This window comes from Mastomys coucha, chromosome X, assembly GCF_008632895.1.
Source record: "Mastomys coucha isolate ucsf_1 chromosome X, UCSF_Mcou_1, whole genome shotgun sequence".
NCBI lineage: Eukaryota > Metazoa > Chordata > Mammalia > Rodentia > Muridae > Mastomys > Mastomys coucha.
This window is the reverse complement of record NC_045030.1, coordinates 135,950,129-135,972,161: the sequence shown is the minus strand read 5'-3', so window position 1 is coordinate 135,972,161 and position 22,033 is coordinate 135,950,129. Positions and strand designations below refer to the sequence as shown.

The 22,033-nt window shown below is 44.7% G+C and overlaps 2 protein-coding genes across 3 annotated transcripts in view; one reads left to right on the top strand and one right to left on the bottom strand.

The window, feature by feature from the left end:
* Rtl9 (retrotransposon Gag like 9) overlaps positions 1 to 20,873 on the bottom strand; it is a 58,856-nt gene extending 37,983 nt beyond the window's left edge. Inside the window, exons 1-2 of one of the 2 annotated variants that reach the window (XM_031368837.1) lie at positions 20,836 to 20,873; positions 19,707 to 19,812 (exon numbers count right to left, since the gene is read on the bottom strand). The gene's annotated coding sequence lies outside the window, so the exon portion shown is untranslated. Of the gene's footprint in view, positions 1 to 8,178; positions 8,285 to 19,706; positions 19,813 to 20,835 lie in introns of those variants that run through there. The other variant, XM_031368838.1, reaches the window with a different exon arrangement.
* The window catches only part of Ammecr1 (AMMECR nuclear protein 1), a 231,925-nt gene that overhangs the window by 19,913 nt on the left and 189,979 nt on the right, over positions 1 to 22,033 (top strand). The gene's annotated exons all lie outside the window — the stretch shown is intronic.

Here is a 22,033-nt window from a genome sequence, read left to right as displayed (position 1 = left end):
TTGTGTGTGTGTGTGTGTGTGTGTGTGTGTGTGTGTGTGTGTGTGTGTGTGTGTGGTCTATGTCTGTGTTTGTGTGTGTCTGTGTCTGTATTTTTGGATTGGCCATCTGCCAAGATGCTTAAGCAGCATTTTCAAAAGAGCAGGTGAGTTATCTTTCCAACTATCTGAACTCCCTGCAATTTAAAGCAATCAGAAACCCCCTAGAATATATAAGTGCTTCTGGATCTTCCAAGTTAAAACCCATTTTTGGTAGCAAACAAGAAGACTGTTCTTTTCAAAGGAAAACTACCCACATGAAGTAGTCACTTTTAGCGAAATTGAGAAGTGACCTGGAGGTCACATTTCTGATGGCTAAACCACTCGGTGCTCTTTGTAATCAATCAATAGTTTGCTAAGTTGCATTGTAGTCCTGGGTGTGAAACATCTGTTTTTTTAACCAAAATATGGGTGATTTGTTCACAACTGGGAAAGGGAAAGTAAATATAGCTTTGCCTCCTAGTCTTATATTTGGCCCCAACATGCAAATTCCCGTCTGCAAACTTATTATGTGCCAGGATTTGATAGGTTAATGTCAGCAGCTGGCAGGCATCCATGTGTGGTTACAGTTGAGTGCGTTATGGCGACAGGTAATGACAACAGAATGCTGCCAGAGAGGAACGCCCAACTTGTCTGAGGGGCAGATGACCTAGGTTGCCAATCAGCGATGTTAACAGGCCCTGATCCAGGCCACTATTGGAAATACAGAGAAGAGAGCCAGAAGCAGTCTGGACAGGGCAAAGGAGTTGACAGCTACCATTTATTGAGCACTTACTCCATGCCAGGCGCTATGCCAGGTCTGGCTGCGTTTTCTTATTTGCTCCTAGCAGGAACCCCATTTTACAGAAAGGAAACTACAGCCAGAAAGAAAAGACAGATCCAAAGCAGAAACCAGGAACAAAACGAAGTCCAAAATACTTTGAAGGCAAAGTGGTTGGAGTCTATTGCCAGCAAACATTCAGGAATCTGAACTCTTTAGAACCATGGTGACTGGGACTTGAAGATTTGCATCAGAGCCACTCCATCCCTTTGGCAAACTGGCTTTATCAAGCCAGCTCTGGCTGTCATACCTCAAGGTGGCTGGCAAGGATTCAGTGCTGGTTTGGGAAACACTTAGGCCAGAAGGGGAGTGGACAGGTGCCTACCATAGATTCCTTTAAAGAATGCCGTAATGGCCACATATTCTAAAATTCCAGCTAGCACAGCAGTAGGAGAAGGAAACTGATGCGCTGTAATAAGAAAGATAGCGTCCAAACCTGGGCTCTGTTTATGCTTCTATAATCCAAACAAATAATGTCCCTATTTAGAAGAATAATGTTGCCTGGCTACTTGCTGATAAGCACAAATATTCTTGACTGGCTCAAGTTTCACAGCCGCCACAACGAAGGCCCAGGCTCTGCTGACACTGACGCTCATGACAAGGCACAGCTGAACCCTGATGTATGACCTATCTGCCGAATCTTGTCCCACAAATATCATCAACACTGTCTGTTCTTGAGCCAGCACTGTCCTTGGCCCCAGTCAGCAGTTAAAGGACAAATACTGGCTTCCAGCCTTCTGCCACTAGAGAGTACATGGCTCTTTTGCACATGAGAAGCAAAGGGAACAAAGTTCCATCCTGCTTGGGCTTTGGAAGCACGAGGCACTGTTGTAAAGGTGCCTTGCAAGCAGGCATCACGGTGATGCATTCACAGTGGCTGGGCTATTTAGCAAAGTCTGAGGTGCTGGTGGAGGACCTCAAATAATAACAGAGCTGCATTCCCAGCTGTGTTCAATGAACAGCATATCATGATTGCCTTTTCACAAAAATATCAGTGACATAATCCTAATGGGCTTGCAGCCCTTTCACTAGAGTAATGAAACAATGACCCAATTATTTCTGAGAGCCGAAGCAGCAGATACGACCGACAACAACTGGGTGTGTCGTTCAGAGCCCTGTGTGTGATGGATGGGACACAGTAGGGCAGCTAACTGTGGGCTGGGATTGGAAACTTGCCTCCCCAGCCAAAACTCCTGCCATTCATCTGGCCAGGGTTGGCGGGGGGAGTGCGGATGGGGGGTAAAACCATTCTGTATGAAAGTTCCCACTTGTTCTCATGACGGAGGCACAGCACTGATTGAAGCAAATTCTGTTTTAAAAGCCAGCCAGTTTGTGGGTATTTGTTTATTTATACCTCCCCCTCTCTCTGCCTCCCCACACCCTGCGTCGTTCCGCAAAGGAATTGAGATAGGATTTGAACACTGAAAGTTTGTTTAAGTCCTAAACAGGTCCCGCCACTTTTTAGACTGAGGACAAAATGAAATCTTTGGATCAAGCACTGTACTCTTAAAACACAGGTTGGCCCAGTCAGAACTGGTGCTCCTTGTGCCCTGTGGTCAGAGAGACTCCTTCCACCAGACCACTTTGGTCCCCAGTGCTACCCTGCACCAGGGAAATAAACATAAGCCTATAATGCCGAAGCCCAAAGAAAAGAAGGTAAGAGCGATCCACTCACTCCCTTATGAGGTTTCATTCCATCCACAAATATTGACGGGACCTATTCTGGAACAAGTTCAGGGGAGCTGGAAGAAATCTCAGTCACTGTACTCAAGAAGCTCCAAGTCCAAGGGAGGGACAGTCAGGTAAAAAAAAAAAAAAACATTGCAGTGAAAGACAAGGGAGCTTAGTGGTATACTGCATGCCCAATGTGCACAGGGCCCTGGGTGCCACCCCCCATCACCGAAAGAAATGTACACTCCTGCTCACACTCTGGGAGACACACTTGCTGGGGTGATATGGGGGCTTCGAGTGGTGTGGAGAATTGAATTCACATGCTGTTCTGACTGCCTTGAGTTCATCTTTTGGGTTTTGGCCTCTCCGTAACTACGTGGCCTTAGGCACTTTGCTTCTCCCCTCAGAGCCTCAATTCCCTCATCCGTTAAATGGGGCTAATAATAGGACCTGACGTGGCTGGCTTATTATGGGGATTAAATGAGATAATCGGACAGAAACTGAGAACAGATCCTGGCACACACTAAGCACCCAATAAAAAAAAAGTGAGCTTTTTATGCTTTTTATTCCTTTTGTTTAATTTCATAAGACTGTGTCTAGGGATGAGACTCTAAGGACTGGTTTCTAAAACAGAATTGTTTTCAACAAACTCCTCCCTTTCAGTCCTACTTCTCTTTCTCTTTCATATGGAATGACACAGATCTGCCATGATCTTTCCCTCAGTAACCATATGTCTGGCAAGAGTCTCGGCGAGAAAATACTTCCCAGATGGTTTTGTTTATGTCAGCCTACTATGTGCCAAACACCACTCTAGATGAGAGGGGGCACAGTACTAGGCCATGGAGAGGAGGCCCCTGGCCTCTTAGAGGTTTCATTCCAAATGGGTGAAACATACCATACGCAGAAAGTATAAACAGGCAAAATACCCAGAGAGATAACGATTAAGGAATTTTAAGAAGGGACGGAGATAACTATTGTTAGCAAGAAAAAATAAATAAATAAAAAGCCTCATCCTCAGAGTAACATTAAAAAGTTGAGAACCAAAGGTTAAGAAGATGAATCCTCCCAGGCCAGAAGCAAGAGCAAAGGCAATCCAGGCAGAAGCAGCATGCACAAAGGCCCTGGGGCAGGAAAAGACTTTGGGAGCATTCCAGAAACTAAGTGAAAGACCAGTGTCCGGGAGATAAAGGTCCCTGGCAGGGAGGGAAAGCAAGCAAGAAGATTATATGCGTATTGAAGCTGAGAAAGCCCGGAAAGATTAATGGACTTACCCACAATGCCTCGCACACAGTAGGCACTCCATATGCTGCAGACTGCTCAGCCAGTAGGGCGGGGCTCAGGCCCTTAGCCTTCCAAATTCGGACTGAGATTTCCCACCAGAACTAGGAATCAGCTACCCAGGGAGACTGAAACATACAGTCTTTTTTTTTTCCTGTTGGTGGTGGTGAGTCATAGGCAAAGCGCATTAGAGTGTGGGGTCGAGTGGCCCCAGCTGCTGCCTGTGTGTAAGGGGCGGGGGTGGGCTCAGGCCGTGGCTGAAGCTTTTTAGCATGTTTATGATGAGCTGAAAGCACTCACTGCTTAATTTAAAATACCGCTCACACATACACATACAATTCAGCAGCTGGGGGAGCTGCCAGGAATCGAGGCTAAGTGTAGAAAATTGGAGGGATCAGGACTATCAGGGACCCAGCCCTATTTCCCAGCTCCCAAGGGCTCTCTGGGATCCCATATAGTCCCATCTCCTGGAACAAACTCCTGAAAGTCAAGACATAGATGGGGACAGCAGCAGTTTGGAAAACAGAGACCTCTGCAGAACCCTTCAGGCTAGCCACACTGGTAGCCCCACCCGGCCTTCAGCTCGCCTGCCTTCCTCTGCATCCACGCCTTGTAGCCCAAACCCACCCCCTTGGAGAGACCTCCTCCTCTCGGCACCTCCCAGCTCTCCTTGAAATCTGACAGTTGGGAAAACTCATTTGGTCCAGATTGCTGACTGCCGAGGCTGGCTGCTACTCTTTCCGGGGTGTGTATCTTGTCTCCCCAACCACACGGGGGCCCCCATCACATGCTCAAGGACTGAGAGTATTCTTTTGTGTTTCTAGCTGCTCTCGGCAGAAACGTGTACACACAGAGAGGCTCACGTACAATAATAGCATGACCGTGTGTCCTCTGAAAAGCCTTTCTGGATTGAGTACCTGCTCGTAATAGAAGGGCGTGATCTTCACCTTGACAAAGAGATTGGAGAATACCTGGGGGCACCTTCTACTCAGAAGGTAGTCCAGGGACAAAGTAGCCTGTCAATCACCATGCTGCTATGTGCTCATCACGCCAAGTCTCTTGTTCATAACACTCCTTCGGACCTGAAAACATTCTGTGCCAACACTACCTATACAAATATCTACTCACCCATAAAAGCCAAAGGCTTCTATTCTGTTCTATGAAGCTCTCCTAGCTAGGCCCTAAGCACCCTTCCTCCCTTGTATGGCTTTTGTGATACACACTGATGAACTCGAATAACCCAGCTTCAGATCTCAGGTCCATCCTTTCCCAAAATAACATCCATCCATTTTCTGGAGAAGAGAATGCCAACCACAGCCTCAATGGGCCAGGTGACCCAAGAAATCTCATTTACAGTCTTCTCAGTCCCTGACAGGACCTCCAGAGGACAAAAAAAAAAAATACTTAGTGTCATCTTCATTGTTTCTGAGAAGGAGGGGAATGAACAGTTAAAAATGTGAACCTGAGAAGCAGTCTAGGTTCCAGGGCTGGTGTGGTCACTTCCTAACTATGTGACCTTGGGCCAGTCACTTCCTCTCAGAGGCCCAATTTCCTCACATGTAAAGTTGAAGTAACCATAACCCTTCCCCATCACAGAACATGTTGGGAAGGTTCAAAGACAAAATGGACAGGCGCAAGGCAAGTTTGTCACATAAAAGTTGTTCACGGGTCCACACAGCTGTAGAGCCCAGCAAACTCCTTTAAGGGCACAGACAAGATTTTACTTTATCTTCGAATCTCTGCTGCCTAGCTGAGCCCAGAACCTCTGCAGCTGGCAGGCCTACAATAAATCATTGTTGAATTGAATTGAAAACCCAAACCAGATGTGCCTCCTCCCCTGTCAAATGAAGCTTTCAAGCTGGTGGGCTGGGCCTGCTACCCCTCCACTCCCCCTCCTTCCAGCTGAGCTGCCACCATTGTCTAGGCTTGGCTCTAGGGAACAAGGCTGTGACAGGGCCAGTGGGAGAGGTAGGAGTGAGAGGTGTGAGCAGTGGGGTAAGGAAGGGCAGTCTCCCTCTGCACCTTATGCAAATCACCTTGGAAGGGCACTATCTTGGTGTCTCTGTTGAAGGAAAAGAGGCGACAAACCAAAAGCCCTTCAGGAGCCCAGCAAGGAGCAAGTGAAGCCCACCTGTCCCTTAAAACACTGAAAATCACACCAGTTCAATCCACGAAGGTGTCTGGTGAAAGACAGCTTCTTCGTGCATGGAGCCAAGAGCCTGAGGTTTGGAGAGGCTCGGCTCTGAAACCTGAACACTGCAGTTCAAATCCGAGCCCAGCACCTATTCACAGAAGCTGCCTCTAAGGCCGCTGCTCTTGCCTCAGGACAAAAGATGGCATTTACCATCCCCCACCCCCACTCTCCAAAACCCCTGGTTGCAGGGTATAGGCTGGGGATGTGTGTTGGAGGAGAACCTATGTTATGCAACACAAGATCAAGGTTAAGAACTAGATCCTACCTAGAACACAGCAAAGTAGATGATGACTCTGGCTTCGTCACATGCTAGTTTTCCTGATCCCTCTCTCTGCTTCTGTGATCCCAACCTCTCACATGGAATTAATAATAGTACTTTTCACAGGCTTTAAGGACTAAATGAACTAGTGTTTATAAAGCCCTGACCATATGCACAGCACATGGGAAACACTAAACTGTTTGTTAACTAGAAAGATAAATATATACCCCAGCTCCTCTATGGGTACATTAATGGAGAGACGAGGTTGCCAAATGGTTAAAGATGGACAGCTGAACTTGCCTTTGAACCCTGGTCTCAGAATTTCCAAGTAAAATCTGAAGCTCAGTTTTACAGTCTCTAACATGGGGCTATGGAGAATCTCTTGGGAAACATCATCATGGGGTTTAAATGAGATATCTCCACATTCCCAAGCCTTAGTGCCAGAAACGTCATGTGGGGAGAGGAAGTGCCCAATAAAACATCATCTGAATCTTTGGAAAAACTACCTTCCACCCCGATTTTTTTTTTCCCTTTTCTTCTGGGTTAACTCACGGCATGTAGCTTTGGAAATCCTGCCACAGTAAACGAACAATTTCATCATTTTGCCAATGAAATTCCTAAACATGTTATTCAAGAGCCAGAAAGGGGGGGAGCATTTCAGTTACCTCTATACCAACCAAGTATGGGCAGTTCGTTTTCCTGTTTAGCAGACCTCCCCACCAACACCCCCAGCAGCAGAAGTCACTCTGCAATATAAAATTGAAGGAATGAGTGTTTTACTGAAAAACAAAAGCCATCTTTGTTTGCTGCCCAATTTTAGGAGAGGAAAAAAAAAATACCTCAACCCAGGAGCTTGGAAAATTCTTGAAAGTTCTCATTTTATTCCAGCAAATCCAACAAACTTGGCAAAGCTTCTGGACATGTGAACCTGAATCAAGATGAGCCACCTCTACTCACTTGTCTCCCCACGGCACCCAGACCCCAGGAGGAGGGTCCAGTAAGCATCAATACACATTGACTGTCGATCCCTCCATGACAGTCCCAGATTCCTGCTTCTATGATGTCGGCCACTTTGCCAAAGCATTCGAAAAGTTGTGCTAAAGAACATTTTTGCAAACAGGGAGGGAAATAAAAAAGCATCCATCAACTCACCACTCTAACCCAACTCTTAATTTGTGTGGAAACTTCTCCAGTCTTTATCCACGTGCAGACATATTTCTACAGCACTGGAGTCATAAGGAAAAACTGCAGCAGCTCCAGCCAAGAGCCAGATACCATACAGCTCATGTCACTAAACTTTCCAAATGAGGGCTTTCTCCTCCCTCGTCCACTCCATTCATTCATTCAGTCAGTCAGTCAACAAACATGGGTTTTAAGCAGACTCACGTGCTATGCCCTGGGGAGTACTGAGTTAACAAAGACACAGTACCCACCTTTAAGCGGCTCCCTGTTTATCGAAGGAAACAAGAAAAGTCAGCAGGAAATGATAGGATGCTGGAATCGATGTGTAAATACTGCAGAAAAGCACAGAAGAGGTGCATTTAAGGGAGACAGGAAAGGAGTACAGAAGACCGGAAAGGGTGGAGGACAGAGGAGAACAGAGTGTTGTTGGGTAGTCCAGAGTAATCCTGTTCTAGGCAGGTGGCAATGGGTGTAGCAAGAAAAAAAAAAGTGGCAACAAAACCATTAAGATCAAAGATTTCTTGGGCATTGGGAAGGGGAAGGCTGGGCAATGGTTTGGAAGGGCAGGAAGCAAAGTAGGAGTGCAGATAGATGCTCATTTTAGGAAGGTGCTCCAAGCAATAGGCTCAAAGCCAGACTGGAGGGTGTGAGATAGTTAACAGTTAAAATGGGGCACTCATCACAGTAATCTCTCAGGATGAGGGGTTTCTAAACTGATGATGTGGCCTCTCCACTTACAGACTGCATCCCCCGAACAAGCACTTCATCCCGCTGTGCCTCCATCTCCTCCTTTGTATAGTAAGAATCACAACAGCATCACTCTCTGTGGAGCTGCTGGGAAGAGTCTGTGAGATGCTGCAGGCAAAGCACCTGGCCCAGAGGCTTGTCATAGGAGATGCTCAATCCATGGCACTATCACTTCCCTTGATCCTCTGTCCTTCTCCTCATCCTTCCTTAAAGCCTGGTACAATATTAAGCATGGAAGTGGCTGAGAGAAGACCATCTCACTCCAGAGGGCAGTGGAGAAAGTTTGAAAATGCCATTGTCAGGACAGCTACTGAGGATTCTTTAGAGGAGCCAAGAGCCCCTTAGAGGTTGGAAACAGTGACTTCCTAGTGGGACTAATGAACAAAGTGATCCAGTTTCCCCTGCAGGGGAGGAGACTGTCAAGTTAAATGTATCCAGACTTTGGATTTTGCCTCATGGATGTGACGAAGGAGTTGTCAATACAGGCAAAATCTTGAAGTCCATGTTCCTTGAGTTAGGCTGAAGCGCGCAGCCTTCAATCTCACTTCTGCTACAACCTGACTGTGGGACTTTAGGTAAGTCACTCAACCTCTCTGATCCCTAGCAATCTCATTTTATAAAAGGACAACAGTAGCTGTCTCATACAATTATTATGAGCATGGCATTAAAATATAGAAATGATGGCATCACAAGCTTATTATATGTCTGGCACATACATAGTCATTGCTATTCTTATCTCTGATGGTTTTTGAGAATGAAGGGGGAAGCAAGTAAGGTAAGGGGGTTTGATGGAATGAGAACATGGATGGAGGAGCTTCAAAAGCCTGGCAAACCTCCGGAGGTAATGAGAGGAGCTTTGAGGTCAGCAGGCAGGATGTGGATGGAGGAGGTTCTAGCTGATGATGAAGCATGGTAAGGCTACGAGGGAGGTGTGTCCCGCACATGGACCATGGATGTTAAACTCACCAATATTGATGTCAGGACTTGGGGTGGAGAAGAAGACAGTGAGCCAGATGTTGAACTCTTCCTTGAATGTGGGAGTGGGGGTTGACCAAAGAGAAGAGCCGACGAGGAGAGAAGAGGATGCTGTAGCCAGATGGCATTAGAAGGAGGAGTTCTTGGCGGAGGATGGAGAACTAAACGGTCTGGAAGCAGACAGGGGAAGCTGGAGCACAGACCCCACCTCCCAGCCCCAGGGTGCCTGTAGTGGAGGAGTGCGGGAAGTGGCCACTAGAGGGCGCTGCCGGCAAAGCCGTGAACTCCGCAGCGCGACTCAGGTTTCAGCATTTCCACAAGGGGAGGCAGACCGAAGAAGACTGTTGTGTAGAAAAGTTTATCACGCGTAAACAGGGAATTGTGGATTGTGGGGTGCCACTTCTAGAGGGCACTGAGAGGAGTGGAAAGGGGCAGTAGTGGGAAATTCGATGAGTCGGGGGTGCAGTGGGAGGATGGAGGGGAGAGAACGCGCCAAGGACAGGAAGGCTTAGCACTTGGGCTGTAGCCAAGGACAGGGGGATGTGAAGCCTGGTGGGATTAACTGTCCTTGCAGTTATAAATGGAGATTTTGTCCCCCTCTTTACATCTTTTGTTTATTATAAAACTAACACATGCTTGTCTCAAAGGAGTCTAATCATTACTAAGGTGAAAATCTATCTCCTGCAGCCTGTTTGCTAAAAGCAAGAGCTGTTCGTGCAATCCCCTCAACAGAAATCATAGCCTACAATGTGATTTTGTCACAATGCTATATTGAGCATCTCCGCATATCCATGTACAAAGATCAAGCTTGTCCTTATTTGGGGGGAGATGCTGTCATTGTCACCAATCATAATCTAACTAGAATAGAAATGGGTACCAACTCTTAGCTGCTCTGTGCTAGTTGCCACCGGAGCATTTCCTGTGTGCATTGTCTCGTTTGCTCTCCAAACCTTCATGGTGGAGATTTTGCCCATTTCCCCGTTTTGGTGGTGAGAAAATCAAGATTTGTTTAGAAACGTCTTCGATACCACAGATCTCATAAAGGCAGTGTGATGATAATGGAACCCAAGATGTGTGTGTGTGTGTGTGTGTGTGTGTGTGTGTGTGTGTGTGTTTTCTGCTGTGTATGCCAGGCAGACTGCCCCCATGAGCTTCCAGGGAGTCTCTTGTCCCTTCTTCCCAACTCTTCTCCCTGTTGGAGAGCTAAGATTACAGGTACATACACTGCCACATATAGCTTTATATGGGTTCTGGAGATTCAGTTGTAGATCCTTGTACTTAAGTGGCAAGCACTTTGCTTTCCAAGCCATCCCCTAGCCCCGAGTCCAAGTTCTTCCTTGGGACCACAGAAAAGTTTATTACCATGCTATTTACATGTGCTATAATGGTTTAACCAAATCGTTACCGAGGTCATTTTGGTTATTTCTATTTTACGGCTGTTTACAAGTACTATTTAAGTGAGCAATACTTAACATTAACAGTATGACATTTCCATCCAGATGTCCGTTCTTATTCAGATGTACACCACGCATGCATGGGTGAGCTTGTTACCACATCCTCACAAAACCTAGGCTTTTGCAACTTTTTTTTTTAATTTGGCCTATTTGAAAGATGAAAATGGTGTGTGAATAACCTCGACACTGTCTTTTAATTATTGGTGCTTTATGCACCTTTTCAAATGGCATATTTTGGTTTTGGTTTTGTTTTTTTTTTTTTAACATCAAAATATGAAGTGTTTTATTAACAGTTAAAATAATGGCAAATAATAAACTATTTCAGACATGTGATTCTATAACCAAGCATCTGCAAGGTTCTAGGATCTACCACCCATACGAAACACCAAGGATGCTTAAATCATTTACATAAAATGTCACAATATTTGCATACTTTGGTTTTGTTTTTGCTGTTAGTTGTTCTTTGAGTATACTGCTACTGGATTGCGTATCGGTATTGTACACTTATCTACCGGAGCTCTCTCATCCATTCCCTCCACCCTCCCTTATCAAACACCACTAATGGTAGTGGATAAGTGAAATCTCACCCTTCATCAAGTCTATTTGAACATATGGGAAATGGATAATAAGAAAACAAACAGTCAGGCGGGGCGGTGGTGGCTCACGCCTTTAATCCCAGCACTTGGGAGGCAGAGGCAGGTGGATTTCTGAGTTCAAGGCCAGCCTGGTCTACAGAGTGAGTTCCAGGACAGCCTGAGCTACACAGCGAAACCTTGTCTCAAAAAAATAAAAAACAAAAAGAAAAAGAAAGCAAATAGTCACATCGCTGCAGATATACTAAAGGAAAGAGGGCACTTCTTGTAAGAAGGCTCTCACAAATAATATAGACAGTACTGATTCACCGGAGTTCAACTGTGGTTTTCAACACAACCTGTGTGAAAGGAATACCCATTCTACAGAAACCTAGAAACCATACTTCCATACTTTGTGAACCTTTTCTTGGGCTAGTTATACACTGCCTCATGTTCTGTCATAATGCTGGACAGGAGCAGCAGGCTCCCCAGTCAGTTATATGATGGTGAGTAACACAATTGGTACTCTCCAGTGTACTGGATTGCTAAGCAATGATGCTCAGTCCTATAAATATATCCACTGCATTACCTGTTGATATTGTGTTCAATTTATAAAGGGTTTAAAAGGCTATTATGCTATCATAATTTGGCATCCCAATAACTAGCCTGCTTGATCCTTTGGTTTTTGACTTGGTCATACCAAAGTTGTAAGATTTTTTTTTTCATTTCAGCACAATTTGGGGGGGTCATTTTATTTGGCTTATACTTCCAGATCATAGTCATCATTGGAGGAAGTCAGGACAGGAACTCAAAGCAGAAACCTGGAGGCAGGAGCTGGTGTAGAGGCCATGGAGGGGAGCTGCTTACTGGCTTGCTCCTCATGGCTTGTTCAGCCTGAGAACCCATACCATCAGCCTAGGGATGGCACCGCCCACCAATGGCTGCATCCTCTACTATTGAACACCAATGAGAAAATACCCTACAGCTTCTATCTCAGGGAGGCATTTCCCCAACTGAGGCTCCTCCCTCTCTGATGACTCTAGCTTATGCCCAGTTGATATACAAAACCAGGCAGTACAACTGACCCCTTGTCAACTTGACACACAAACACATCACTATTAAGCCTCAACCTTTCCTTTTTTATTTATCACCAAGATCTCACATTAAAAATGTAAATAATTTAAAAGTCCCACAATCTTTACAAATTCATACACATTAAAATTTTAGTCCCCTTAGAATAGTCAATTTCTTTTAAAAATCCAAAGACTTTTAAAACTCATAGTCTGTCATTTGTGATCTCCAGTATAATAAAAAATAAACCAAATACTTCCTTACTTCAAGAGGGAAAAATCCAGGCACAATCAAAGCAAAGCAAAACCAAATTCCCTCTGTCCAATGTCTGGGATTCACACTTGACCTTCTGGGCTCCTCCATAGGCATGGCGTCTCTTCTCCAGCTCTGACCTCTGTAGCACTCTAAGCTCAGGTTGATCCACTCCACTGCTGCTGCTGTTCTTGGTGATCATCCCCTGGTACTGGCATCTCCAGTACACTGGGATCTTCCACTGTAACTAGGCTTCACAAATAACCTCTCATAGGCTCTCTTCATGATGCCAAGCTTCAACTTCTTTGCATGATCCCTTCAGTCCTGAGTTGTCAATTGCAACTGAGGCTGCACCTTCACTAATGGCCTTCCATGGCCTCTCACAGTGCAGAGCCTCAGCTGCTCTTCATGACCCCTTCATGCCTTCAAAACCAGTACCACCTGGGTGACTCTTACACATTACCAAGTCCTGCTGCTGCAGGAGGTACAACCTTGGCTGTCTCTAGAACATAGCTTCTTTGTGTTCTCAGAAAACACTTCCGGGAAGATTTCACCTCAGTGATGGCTGGTCTCTTCTTAATCACTGCTAATTTCTTAGCTCTAGCCAACCAGCATCAAGTATCAGTGCAATTTTATAACTGCTAAGTTCTCTCATTCCTCATGTCTTTATCCTTCAAATATTATCATCTTTTCCTTTATTTTTTACTACTGGTGCCATCATTTTGTGGTTATTGGTTTTATGATTTATATTTTTAAGTTGTTGAATTTCTACATGATCAATCTCTGTCATTCTCTTTTCTTTGCAACTTCTGGAGTTTCTTTGCTGAATTTGCTGGAACTGTGTACTTCAAAAAGTTTAAATATTCTCCTAGGCATTTGCCTTTTAGCTTCTAAAATTTCGATATTTTATCATATTTTTGAGACTGGTCTTATGTATCTCAGACTGTCCTCAAACTCAGCCCTCCTCTGATTTTTGTTTGGTGGGGGTGATGTTATGCATTTAACCCAAGGCCCCCCACCTGATAAGCAGGAAAGAGTGCTTTTTAACTCTCTTTTAGCTGGAGATTATTTTAGGATAAAGAATGTAATACAGAGGCCAGGCATTAGTGGTGCACACCTTTAATCCCTGCACTTGGGAGGCAGAGGCAGGTGTATCTCTGTGAGTTTGAGGCCAGCCTGGTCTACAGAGTGAGTTCTAAGACAGCTATAGCTATACAGAGAAACACTGACTCAAAACAAAAAAGGAGGAGGAAGAGGAGGAGGAGGAGGAGGAGGAAGAAGAAGAATGAATGAATGAATGAATGAATGAATGAATGAATGAAATACAGACTCAGTTCTGTTTTTTGAATGGTGGAGTGGTTGCTACAGTATATGATACTAAGGACAAAAGGACGAATCCTTTCCCACAGACATGGTACATGTGAGGCCCCAGAAGTTTGCATGGAGCCATCAAATCAGTGGTGACAGAACTATTTACAGATGCCAACATCATTTACTCCATGGCATTGCCACACAAGTGTATATAATTGCTATGGCTCTATCCCTTGATCTGCTTGAACTTCGACATCCCCTGCTCACCCCTGACTGACACACACCACAATTCATTAGCAGCCATTACACCTCCCCCTTTGCATTGAGATGCTGGCATCTCTCCTGAAGAACAAGGAGTGCAGTGACTCAAATGAAATGTCACCTGTTTAAAAAAAAAGAAAAACAAAAACAAAAAGGAGACACCCATGGATCCCTGTTGACATCTGTCACATTGAGGTAACTTAGGTCACAGAAGTATGAGGTTAGATTGGCTAGAGCAGCTATGTGGGTTCCACAATAGCACATGTCTAGTCTAAATAAAGAAATTTGGCACTGTTTTACTTCAGTTGCTGATAGGGGAGCTGCCATGCCAAGGGCCTTCCACAGAGATGCCTGGAATTATGTCAAAGTGATAAGTTGGTGGCTTGGACGCTCTAGAGGCTGCAAGTACTTGTCCCAAGGTACCAGTTAAAAGAGGCATAGGATGCAAAAGATTTTCTTAAAGTGTTTTTTTTTCAATTTTTACATTTATTTTAGTGTGTGTGTGTGTGTGTGAGAGAGAGAGAGAGAGAGAGAGAGAGAGAGAGAGAGAGAGAGAGAGAGAGAGAGAGAGGAAGACAGAGAGAGAGGAAGAGAGAGAGGAGGGGGTGGAGTCAGAGAATAACTTGAGGCAATCAGCTCTCATCTTTCACCTGTTGGTCCCAGGGATCAAACAGCTGAACAAGCTTGAAGACAAGGTGTCTTTGCCCCTTGAGCCATCTCTTTGCCACCCAAAAGTTTATCTTGACATTACCAGTGTATTATTACCTTACATTTGATAGTGCCAAGGCACCAGTCTGGGTCCACATTTCCCAAGGATGTAGACATCTTCATGTCACCCACCCAGGGGAGAAGCACCCACAACAGGGTCCCAAGGGCAAAAGGGAAAGGGAACTGGGACTTGAAATCATTCAGGCTCTTTAAGACAGTGCTCTTAAGCTCACATTTTCCCTCGATTTCCAGGAGGTTCTCAGCTGAATGCTTAAACAAAATAGGTGTATAAGTGCCTCCATTATTTCACTCAGCTTTCCATGTAAAAGTGCAGCCAGCCATGTCAGCAAGTGCTTGCTCCACCTTCCCCAGCTGATATGTTGCTGCTTCTCTCCCAATCTCTGAAGTAAATTTATTGCTTATAATAAGGTAGAGCGACCTTGATCATCCCCTCTGTCCTCCAACTGCAGACAGTGTGGGCAGCAGCTTCTACCAAGAATCTGGAGGTCCTTCATCCCTCTAATGATGTCTTATTGAAGTGCCACAGAGATCATATAAAGAGACCCGGAGGATGGACTGGAGATGCACCACATTGGTAGAGTATTTGTCTAGCATACCCAAGACCCTGAGTTTTCACTGTAAGCGCAAAGATGAAGAGACGTGGGAGAAAGAGGAAGAAAGGAAAGGAAAGAAGGATGGAAGGAAGGAAGGAAGAAGGGGGAGGTAAAGAAAGTGGGAGGAACAGAGGAAGTGAGGAGTCAAGGCTATGAGGGTTACTGATGAGGAAGGTCAGCCAGCAGGAATGACAATGGGAACCGGTAGGACTGGCTCTGCCAGAGGACCAAAGTGATCTGAGGACCTACTAGGGTCATAGAAAGTTGGCACATTGAAAAGATAGCACTTGAGTCAGGCAGTGGTGGTGTACACCTTTAATCCCAGCACTTGGGAGGCAGAGGCAGGAGGATTTCTGAGTCTGAGACCAGCCTGGTCTATATTCCAGGACAGCCAGGGATACACAGAGAAACCTTGTCTTGGGGGGAAAAAATAGAACTTGATGCTCCTTTACCTGGAGTCTCCTCAACCATGGCCTTAACAAAACAATTGAAAGTGATTTAGCTAAGCATGGAAGTATCTTTAGCCAAGTCCTAGGCTAAAGTCCAAGTCCTGTCTGAGGTCTCCTAGGCTTGCTAGCAGCCTGTCAGCATAAATATCTCTCTGTCCACCACTGGCACCATTTGAGCTTGGTTTCTTGACCCCAGCACAGCTTGAGATAACAGTGGACTGTACAATTCACCAAGGTTTGGCATCAGGGTAGTCTAGCAACAAGGCAACGTCTGATTAGGATCTCTGTTCTGATGTCCAGAATCCTGCCTGGCTCTCTAATCTACATCTCAGGACATCACTGGATGTTCTCACTATGATGGTCTAGACCTATGCTTGAGTCTGCACTAGTTATTCATTATTCTTTTGCCCACTATGTGCCATGCATCTCTTCCAGTGCAGTCCCCAGTTAATGAGGCAGAGCAGACACGATCCCAACCCCAGAAAGCCAACAAGTAGTTTTGACCGTTACCGGCACCCCACTCACTTAGAAAAAAGAAAAACTCATGTAATTTTGTTTCACTCCATCTCTATCCTCAAATTAAATATATAGATGTTATAATCTACCCTCAAATTCAAAGACACAAATGAATGTAAATCCATAGAAAGAGGAAATGAAAGCAACACATAAGAAAATACTGTGTCCACCAGGCGGTGGTGGCACACGCCTTTAATCCCAGCACTTGGGAAGCAGAGGCGGGTGGATTTCTGAGTTCAAGGCCAGCCTGGTCTACAGAGTGAGTTCCAGGACAGCCAGGGCTACACAGAGAAACCCTGTCTCGAAAAACCAAAAAAGAAAAAAGAAAATACTGTGTTTAGCTTGTAAATGCTTGCCCAATCAATCCCACGCACAAAGAATGAATGACAAGGACAGAAATGTGTGCTTCTACATTAAATCCCGGTGAATGTGGCTGCAAACACAAATGGGTAGAGGGATGTTGTCATGATAACTCTCATTTCCAAACAGCACAATGGTTGACAGGACTGTTGTCTGAAAGAACAGATGACTCAAGGTCAACCAGTCCCTTATTCCATCTCTTTTCATAATCTTTGCACTAACAACAGAAACACCCTTTGTGGTTATGTAAATAACAACAAAAAAAAAACAGTTGAGGTAACATGATTATACATGGAAGTCCACTCAAAACCCATGTGCAATGCTGACTATTTGGTTTCCAAAGCTATCCTGGGCCATTTCTGAGATATTAAATACCCTCATGGAGTTTCCAAAAATCCCTCTAGGGGGCAGTATTGTCTCAGTTGAGAGCCAGTATAGCCATTCACTTATGGTAGGACTGGGCCTTTAACCAGCTCTGGTCAGGTGTCCCCCACTATGCTCCTCTGTCTGGAGTTCAGTCCTTGTTTATCCTTGTATCTAATGAGATTCCTAAGCTTCAGCACTCCCAATGGCTGCTCCTTCCATCACAGCCTTCTGGGTTGCACTCTGGTTGCTAGCCTCTGAAATACCCTATTGAAGTCAGCCTCTGCAGCTATTATCCTGCCCAGTGCCAAGAGGTGCTCTTCACTTTACGCTTGAACCTTTGACCACCGGCACCACCACTGCCTCCAGACTTGCAGCCTGTTGAGAATCAGTAGAACAAATGCAGCCACAAGGTTTGAATTCATGCCTCACCTCTATAGCTCGAATCCGAAATAACAATCAATCCCCTTCTGAAAATAGCAAGATAGAGTTTAACCCACTCTTGGCTGTTTCTTCTACCAGCTCCAACATCACAGAAACCCTAAACTGAGAAGTTGGCCCAGCTCCATACAGGGCATTATAGTCAAGAGTATTGGCCTGTCAGAAGGTGGTGGCCCACACTTTTAATCCCAGCACTTGAGAGTCAGAGGCAGGCGGATCTCTGAGTTTGAGACCAACCTGGTCTATAGAGTGAGTTCCAGGACAGCCAGAGCTACAGTGAAGCCCTGGAGAGAGAGGGAGTGAGGGAGAAAGAGAGAGAACAAAAGAATGTTTGCCTGAGAATCAACTGGGTGGGGTTTGTAGTTCTGGGTCTATCTGATGCTGCTTAGAGAGCTTCATTTGCTAATTTGGAAAATGATGATAAAAATGCTTCATACAGTGTATAGACAGTCTTCAACACATAGTAACCCCCCACCCCTCACAGTTGTTCTGATTCTGGTAAGCAAATGGTGTGTGCTAAAATCTGGCAGATTTGATCTGCCCTGCCTTGTACATTTTCATAAGATGTCTAGACCCGAGACAGAAGTTTTTAATGACACTGACCAAGATGCCTTCACACCCTAGTTTAAAATACCACACAATCAGAAATGCTGATCTGGGAAAATTTTCACCCTGCCCTTTTTTTTTCTTTCTTTCTTTTTTTTTTTTTTTAAATCCCATTTCATTCCATAAAGCACTCCTGAGATGTAACCATCAAGCAGACTGGAACAGAGGAACACAGTTAAATAGGAACTATTTTTACATGAAGCCCTGCTTCTCTATAGAATTCAAGATGTGTCTGCAGAAAGGACTGAGGTTGGCTGTATTGCAGTGTCTGTACAGTGCCAGAGCTCTTGTAAGAAAGGGAAAAACACCATCAATCATCCAGGTGCCAAAGAAAGCAGTCGACTCCTGTGCGGACACAATATTAAAAAGTCATCCTTGGTACAAGCAACTAGATTGAGGCGACAGACATCTTTAAGGTCCTAGCCTGCTCGCTTGGCATCAAGAAAGGGTCTTTTAAAAAAAAAAGCCAGAAACGATTGACTAGTATAGCCACACATTCATCAGTCAGTCGATATTTATTGAGCATGTACTATGTACCTAACACTCTGAGGGATGTAGAAAGCAGAAGAGTACAAGATTGACGACAGCCTTCCCATGGAGAACTCACTGTCCAATGGATGGGACAGGAAGAAGGAGGAAAAAAATTCTCAGTCCAAAGCAGTGGAAAAATCTCAATCCAAGGCAATGTGGAGCTATTCAGCTCCTTCTTTCAGAGCATGTGAATATCCTTTTAGTTGCTGTATTTACAATCTCATAAAGTCAAGCAGGCCAGATGTTCTGCTATTTGGTAAGAGGAAAAAGCACAGTTAGGTTTATTATGGTGGCTGACTTCTCAAGGACTTACAGAGAGTGATTTCAAGAGCAGGCTATTTTTTGACATTAGGAGGATTAGGGGTTAACTTACAGAGCTGCCACTTCCTAGCTGCTTAGCTTTGGCCAGGATGCCTACCCTCTCTGAACCAGTTTCCCTCTGTGGACACAGAAGGCAGTAATAACCCCTTCTTTAAAGGACTCTCGTGGTCCTTTAAAACCTCACAAAAGGCTCTGACACACGGTTGAGATAAACAGAGTGAATAGATTTTCAAATGTAAAATGTAAAAGAGATGTCCTATGGCCACTCCTGGAGGTGCACGATTGTAATTCCAACATTCAGGACACAGGCAGGAGTTGATGGCCAGCCTCAGCAACTCGAGAGGCTGAGGGGGTGAGCACACCTCATGTAAATCCCTCAGCATGGAGCTGACTGCAAGCCAATGTTTAGCTTCCCATAATCATTAAAGGACAGAAAATGACTATCATTAGCATTGACTGAAAAGATCCAGAACCTCTGAAAGCAAATTCTTCCTTTTCATACTAGCAATATGGCCAAGGACCTCCCCCTCCTCTGTAGAGTTATCAGTCTTCCTGGGGACCTTCCAATGGGGGCTAGGAAAACGGCAAGGCACTAGAAGTGTCTATTCACTATCCCACAGGTTAAGCTGCATTTATGCTGCCAATCTTTTGCCCTTTCACTACTGTGGCCCCTCGCTGTGAGCTCCTGTTCCTCAATTTCAATATTATTCCTACCTTTACACGCTCCCTTTGCAGTTCTGCGTCCTACATTGTCTTCTCCGAGGGATTAGCTCAGAAAAGGCTAGAGAAATTATAATGTGACCTTTTCAAAATGAATGACCTGTATTAAAAGAAAAAAAAAAAACAGCACCTTGAGAAAATACATGTACACAATACCCCACAAAAGGCTCTGACACACGGTTAAGATAAACAGAGTGAATAGATTTTCAAATGTAATGGCAAAGACATTATCTCCAGACCCCCATCATGGTGTTCGGATAGTTCCCACCCCAAAAGGAAATGCTTTGGGCTGCTATGAGAAGTAAGGGCAATTCCAACCAACTTGCAGATGATGACGGATTTTGCTTCCTAAAGTATATTTTGTTGTTTTCCTGAGTATTAATATAATACATTTTGCCTCTGAGTCAAATGTTTTGACTTCTGCCAGAGAGAGAGAGAGAGAGAGAGAGAGAGAGAGAGAGAGAGAGAGAGAGAGAGAGAGTTACAGGAAGTCTAATAGGCCTAATTAGTGAGGAGTTTCACTTAATCCAGTGGTTTTGCAATGACTCTGGTGGAGTAAAGCTCACGCCAATGGGAACGAAGTCATCAGAAATGGCCTGTAAGGGCTATGTGGGAGCGGGTGAGGGAGTGATGTGCACACATAAGGCTGGTTCTCCTGAGATAAAAATAACAGGCTGACATGCTGGAACTACCTATATATGTGTGGTTTGCTGGGCTTTCGTGATGATGGTAGTGTGTTGTGATGATGGTGGTGTGTCGTCGTGTTGTAGTCGTTGTCGTTGTTGTTGTTGTTGTCGTCGTCATCATTGTCCTCGTTGTTTCATTCAGGATCCTATTGTATGTGTTCCCTGTTGCTTTCAGCTTTCTGTAATTAATAGTCTCTTATGCTCAGACAGTGTGTTTTCTCTTCCTACTGCCAGTCAGCATGCTCAGGAGAAAGTCCTTCATGGCCTTATGGGTTTATGCCATAAGTGTATTTTAAAAGGCAATGCTTCTTAGGCCAGGCAAAATGAAACTGAAAAGGCACCATAGAAACAAGAGGCCTATGGGGTGTGATATAGCCAAGCGTATTTCAGTCCTATCTTGAGTACTAGGTAGGGCCAGAATTTCAAAAGGAACGAACCTGTAATGGCTTCAGAAGACAGCAATGAAGACGATGAAAGGATTAAAAAGGTGGATCTAGGAGAAAAAGTTAAAGGCGTTAGGATTATAAGGACAATTTAGTGCCAAGAGAAAAATAAATAAATAAAATGCTTGTTGAGATGATACAGAATAAATGAATGATGTCAGGGAACATTTTGGCTTAAATAGAAGAAAAAAACTTCATGACTAGTCTCCTTAATCAGTAAAGAGCATTTATTCTTCATTTTGTTTGTTTGTTTGTTTTGAGACAGGGTTTCTTAGTGTAGCCCTGGCTGTCCTGGAACTCACTCTGTAGACCAGGTTGGCCTGCCTCTGCTTTGCCAGTGCTGCGATTAAAGGTGTGAGCCCCGACAGCCTAGCTTTATTCTTCATTTCTTAAGCATAATATGACCCCAACCCCTGAGATAGGCTATAGGCTAGGCCGTGGTAGACTTCACAGGGTAAATGGGAGAGATCCACAGACTTGATCAACAGAAGAAAGGGGTGTGTGTGCTATAACTGAAAGAACTCAAAATGCTTGGGTTTGTTCAAAGGGGACTGAATGCATAATATAGCATATATTATAAATCTTCTCTAGTAGAGTCTAAAGTAACCCCAGTCATCAAATACCTAGGTATTTCTCAAGCAAAGATGCATAAATGCTCACCCAGGATGTGATAAACAAAGACTATACATAATTCATGCCAGCTCAAGTTTGGCTGCCAAATGAGTTTGTCATCAACTTATAAAGGCTCTCATTTGTTCAGGACCATTTTAAGTTTGGAGTCACAGATATAGGCCTGGGAATGCCAGACAGCTGCTATATGTGGGTAGAGTATGTCCCTCTAAGTGCCTCTAATGTACACCAGCTCTGCTGCCTCTGCTACCCGATTGTACTCTGTTTAACTCTCACTGTCTCTGTCTCTGTCTCTCTATCTCTATCTGGCTCTGTCTCTCTTTGACTCTTTCTCTCTCTCTGTCTCTGTCTCTCTCATGTGTGTATGTGTGTGTGTCTCTGTCTCCGTGCACATGTGCATACGCATGTACGTATGTGTGAGAGTGCATGTTAACACGTGTGTGTGTGTGTGTGTGTGTGTGTGTGTGTGTGTGTATTAAACAAAGGAATGCCATCCCTCCCCACATGTTCCAAAGGAATAAGCCCTTTTGTAATCTAATGCTCAATTAGTAGGTTGTGTTGT